At 40.4% G+C, this 6,000-nt stretch overlaps 1 long non-coding RNA gene across 1 annotated transcript; it reads right to left on the bottom strand.

Moving 5' to 3' along the window:
• Positions 1-2,379: 2,379 nt before the first annotated feature.
• LOC121719829 lies at positions 2,380-3,405 on the bottom strand. Its single transcript, XR_006034382.1, has 4 exons — positions 3,304-3,405; positions 3,126-3,227; positions 3,002-3,040; positions 2,380-2,890 (listed from the first exon to the last, which is right to left on the bottom strand). It is a non-coding gene; the product is annotated as an uncharacterized LOC121719829 (long non-coding RNA).
• Between the last annotated feature and the right edge of the window lie 2,595 nt (positions 3,406-6,000).

Here is a 6,000-nt window from a genome sequence, read left to right as displayed (position 1 = left end):
GCAGGTACGTTAATCTTGTAATATCAATAACCTACCTAGGTAATGTTACCGTTAGCGTTGGTTGAGTGATGGAGGCATTTGATTGATTGCATTTGTAGAAAACTATAAATGCGGTTATACCAAGCAAATTGATAGCAGCACTGTTTGTATCTTTCGACTGTCATTTATTGCACGTGCTACAAAATCATTCTGTGCAATGGAAGATTTACCAACGTTACACCGGTCTGATACAGTTTTGCCTATACATGCATGAGACTGAGACGCCTGTTGATTTTGTTTTAAGTGCGTGCAGGGTGTGAGAGGGGAATCGATGTGCTTTGATTACAGATTGGTAGTTGTAGTCTGTGAAATTAAAAAGCACGTGTGTGTGAAGTATCCAAACAATGACACCTTCATTTCATTATGGCTGCTTTAGCAACACACCTTAAGCTACTGTGTAGTGGGTCCCATTTAGAAGTGGCTACTTCATTCGCGCTTTCCTTGACTCATGGAGCTGCGTGAATGTTATTACAACTTTTCGCCACGATATGACAGTTTAAGTCCGCTTGATACTGTAAGGCGTAAACCATTGGTTTCCAAAGGAGATTTTATTTGTGTCGCCAGCATAGCCTATTGACAATTTATGTTGTAAATAGGCCTACCTTATAATCCTACCTTGTAGCTTAGGGAAGCTAACAGCTTTCTATTAGGATCTATTTTGTTAGTTACCGTTTTGTCATAACTCCCTGATGCATTTTTGCATTTAGAATAGCCAGAGCGTGTATATCTCAATTGGAAAATTAAACAATATCGGGTGCCTATGGACTAGGCTGGGTGAACCCAGCCTGATCTGCCCGCTATTTATTTTTTGATTTTTTAAAAGATTGAGCTTGGTCTGATGAAAGCCAGACTAGCCATGGACCTCAGTTACACAATGCAAGGGAACATGAATCAGCCTATATTTGCACGAACAATAACGGACAAAAGCTCTTCAACTTTGGCCCGTTAAAATGTGTATGAACAGTCTAGCGACGCATTTCATCAAGGCCCATTTGGACATGTCAGTTATTTGCACCACTGGTTAGATGTAAAACAGCATTTCGTTTCAGTCTAGGCTACTGTTACTTAATTTGTGCATTAACAATAACGTTTCAGACTACTGTTACTTAATTTGTGCATTGACAATAAAGTATTACATGAACTAAAGATGACTAAAACCTTATGTAGAAGAAGAAACATTCACAAAAAATCCATCCATCCAAAAATGACCTTTGTTTTTGATAGCTGTTGAAAACGACATGGAACTGACAGAGATGTTTTTGTTTATAAATAAATAAATAACATTATGCTGATACCTTTTGCTTTTCCCAAATACAATGTAGCCTACATGTGTAAGTGACCTTTCATCAATCCAGTTGCAATGGATGAACTGTGATGAACTGCCCTACTTGTGATTGTTTAGAGATTTTAAAGGTTTTATAACAATGCTACATCTTCTTTGGCTATTCTACAATCTATTCACCTTTTCAGCACCAGTAGGCTACTTTCTGTGCAGCCGCACACACACACTCAGGCATGCCAAACAAGCATACACAAAAGTTTCAAGAGTGGGGGATGGAGTAAAATATGGAGACAAATTGAAGTGTGATTTATTTTCGCGGAACGGATGTACAGGACTGAGCGGCGGTCATATTTTGTACCGCTATGCGGTACATCTAGTTTGCAGCCTACGTTATGCACTGTGGAACGCTCTGCGGATGGACAGCTGTGGAAGCCGCAAAGGTCAAGAAGGCTTTTGTTACGAGGGCTGGAGGTTCCAAAACATCCATGAAGCTAGGGTAATTTTCTCTTATTTTAAATTATTTCCAATTGTGGTGAGCATTATTGGTGGGCTTTTTATAAAGGGTAGGCATCTATTGCACTAAAATTATTCAACCTTTACATGTATACAGTTAACGTCAAACTGTGTAGCTACGAAAGCTACAAAATCACATCGTCATAGAAATGATAGAGGCAAAATTTCCACTAGCTTTTATGAAGATATTTTACAGATGGGCTGAACATACATCAACAGTAAAAAAAATGACATGGCCAAAATGATTAACTCACCAACAATATTTGTTGTATGGTGTATACTGTATTTTGTTTTTGTTCTTGACAATTGTCAGTGTCTCTTGAGTGATCAGAGCTAAATGTTTTGGGCTAATTTAGATGTAATATTGAGTCATTGTCTTTGATTTACCGGATTGACCCTAAAGCACTCCTACTTGTGTGGTACCCGACATGCAGAATACCTACTCTGACTACGCCACCCCCTAAACCCAGGCGGGAGAAACCTATAAGCTCTCTAACGTGGCTGGTTCTCGGCCTTCCCCACAAAGGAACAGTTAACAAAAAGGCATATGTGAAATACTCAAATTTATTACAAATAGTATAAATACAATCCAGAATGTAAGTAAGAAAGACTGCATGGGATAACTGGCTGAGACTCCTCAGGCTAATAAGGTCGGGTCAGCACACACAGCTCCCGTCTTGGAGAGGGGCCCTGGTGAGAGAGGGAGAGAGAGAGACAGCAAACCCAGCACCACAAAAGAATGCAACACGGTAAGCACTGCAAACACAAGAAGTAAATACCACTACAGGATACCACTACAAAATACCACACTGTGTTGTTTACCAGTACACACCGAGAAAATATCTCCCTCCATGTGGCACCCAACCCGAAAGGAGCAGTACTGAGTTGCGGATCCGGCCTTGTACAAAGACAGCCTATGATAGGACAAAAGAGGAACAGCCAGCTCCCAGCACAAGCAGTTATAGAGAGACAATGCAAACAAACAAAAAGACAAACAAAATGAAAGCAAACAAACAAACCCAAAAACTAACAGTAAAACAGTGGCTGGCCTGGTCCCTTTTAAAAGAAATGGTACATATTAGTTACCATGTACATTCCACAGCACAATTACACAATGGACATATGTAGTAAATAGAAGCCTACTTTGCAAGAGCGTTCACTACTCACCACAGCACAGTGACACAGGAAGAAAGGAACATTCCAGTGCTACAGATTTAAAGAAACATAGTTAATTGATTTATAACTACCAATGTAAACAAACAACTAAGATCATAAATATAAAACAAATTACCAGAGCATCAGTGTCTGTAGCCCAGCACTCATAAATCTTAAAATCAGGCAGTCACCTCAGTGTCCTCCATGAAGAGTGAAACACATGGTTCTAGCATTCACCCTGATAAGTTAAAACAAGTCATGAGAAGTGAGTTCTACAAACACACACACACTGCATGGAACATCATATTCATTACCTGCATGACAGGGGACCTTAACAGTCACAAAGAGCAAGTGGTGGAAGCAGCAAGAGAATGTGAGCTCTCAACAAACCAAACTTTATAACTTCCTAGTTAGTCATGTGACCACGCTTGCAGTCACACAAGCCACACTGGTTGCCAGTGCAGGTGGGCACATAAACCAGAAATCCCCACACTTGTTTACAAATCACTTAAAGGACAAATCCGGTATGAATTGATCCATAGCTCTTGTTGGAAATCACTGTGTGCTGTTCATAGGAAAAAAGAAAATGTGGCACAGCCAATTCTGAGTTATGGACAGGGAAGTATAGCCCAGAGCCGTATAGAAGTATTTTTGGTATTCCTGACCTAAAGCAGGGTAGCCGCGGGTTCTTAAAAGTCTTTAAACCAGGGTTCCCACGGGTCATTGAAATCCTTGAAAGTTTGTGAATCTGAAAAAATAAATTCAAGGCCCTTGAAAGTTCTTGAAAACAGCCAAAAAAACACCTTGTCCTTGAATTTTTTTGTGGGGTTAAAATTTCACACGGATGACGACTCATGTGTCATTATTTTACTACCACACGATCTTTTAAAATTATGTTGATTCCGCAGACTTTTAATTTGCAAAAGTACGTTCGCTCTTCTTCGTTCGTTGGTAGGCTACGGTTTAGGCCTACGTGCGTCCAATAGGCTACACTCACGTTGAGTTAGAGGAGAGTTGCAAGTCGTCGCGTAATGTCATGCCCGAAAATGTAAATTCCAAGATGTTTGGCTTGCCAAGGAATGTTATGCAGATTGGTTAAAAGGACCCAAATGACCAACATTCTGCGAGGTGCAGAGCCTGCCTCAAATCCATCAAAGTTGAGGGCATGGGCGAATCTGCCTTGTCCAGCCATGCCGCAGGAGCTCACCACAAAAAGACGCTTCTGAAACTGAACAGGTAGGTAATTTCTTTACTTCTATCTAACATTTGTGTGGCGCTAACGTGAATGAATTTAGGTTTCCTTACATGTCCAGTAGCTGCCTAGTTCTTGGTTCTCGACACAGATATCTATGGAGACTCGTTAGCCGTTTATGTTGTCTTAGAAATGATTAGCCTACAGTTATCCTACTCAGGTGTGTGTGTGTAACCCTCGTGAGTCGTGCGTTGTGGTGTAAGAACGCGAAGACGTGGGACCATGCAGCGGGGTTATTAACCTGGCACAAACATCAAAAGGTTGGGACGTTGCAGGGTAACGTTAGCATGGGTTGAATATTGGTAATGTGCTGGCTCAGTCTCCAAAGCTATGCCATATTTAAAATAAAGTACAAAAGGAATGTTACAGAAAATTGCACGACATGAACCTGCCACAAACAACAAAAGGTTGAGACTTCAGGTCAGCATAGGTTGAAATATCGGTAATGCTAGTAAGCAGAGAGATGACATTTTAGCTATTCTCACGTGTCTTCAAAACTTCGACAAAAATGCACTCAAATGAACTACACAAAATATACGGATAACATTTACAAGGAGGCAGATGTAATCTCTATCGATCTGTGTTGATTTAGAACGTTCACTGATGCATGAATAATTAATGAAGTCTAAGTACTGTTTACATAGAGTTTACTACTCAATCTCCAAAACTATGAGTTCCACCTATGTCACCACTAGAGATCAGCATTTAACCACCATCACATCGCATCAATGACCAATGCTAGGCTGGAGCTACAAGTGCTATGGTCGAAGGGGGGCATTGGTGGCATAACCCTTAACCCATAACCTCAGGTGTGATTATTATTATGCTATTGTCAAATAACAGTCTATTTGTTTACATTGTCTTTGTTATTGCACAGCTCCTACTATGGTCAGCTATTTTGAGAGAGTGACTCCCTCCCCATGCACTTTACCTCTTCCAATCACCAATGCCTCCGCTATTGCAACCACCTCCAGACAGACGGCCATCACTGGAGTTTCCAGAGAGGACACATTGAGAGCTGAGGCGTTGTGGTGTCTGAAAATGATGGAGTCGCACTACTCATTTAATTCTAGTGAAAAGACAGGTGCATATTTTTGATTTCTGTATTTCTCAAGATGCTTTTTGTAACATCTCATGTCTTACCCAGTGGCATGGTGGTGCAGTCATATGCAAAACATCATCAGAATTAAAAGTATGTAATTGCAGTCTCCTTCTATTCTTTCACTTTTAGGTATCCTGTTTCAAGCCATGTTCCCAGACAGCGAAATTGCGAAGACTTTTGCCTGTGCACCTATATATGCACACACGGTTTGGCACCTCATTTTAGGACTCTGCTAACTAAGAAGCTCACGACAGGTCAGGAAGATTACGTTCTACTTTTTGACGAAAGCCTGAATAAAAAAACACAAACTAAACAATGTGACTTTCACGTCAGAATTTGGGATGGGGACAAAGTGACAACAAGATTCCTAGATGCAAAATTCATGGGACACGCAACAGCCCAAAACCTCCAATCAGTCTATGGCGAAACCACTGAACACTTACCAAAGAAAAACATGTTACAGATATCAATGGATGGGCCCAATGTGAATTGGGCTTTTTACTCCAAAGTTAAAGATTCTCTCAAAGACATACACAACATACATCTTATTTTATGGGCAATGTTTATCAACACATGTTGTGTGTTATTGCTGTTTACAATGTCACGCTAAATATGTTGAATGAACTGAACAAGTTTTATTTATTATTTATTCCTTTT

Source organism: Alosa sapidissima, chromosome 9 (genome assembly GCF_018492685.1).
Source record: "Alosa sapidissima isolate fAloSap1 chromosome 9, fAloSap1.pri, whole genome shotgun sequence".
Classification (NCBI taxonomy): Eukaryota; Metazoa; Chordata; class Actinopteri; order Clupeiformes; family Clupeidae; genus Alosa; species Alosa sapidissima.
The sequence above is the reverse complement of the archived record's forward strand: the minus strand, read 5'-3'. Positions and strand labels throughout refer to the sequence as shown.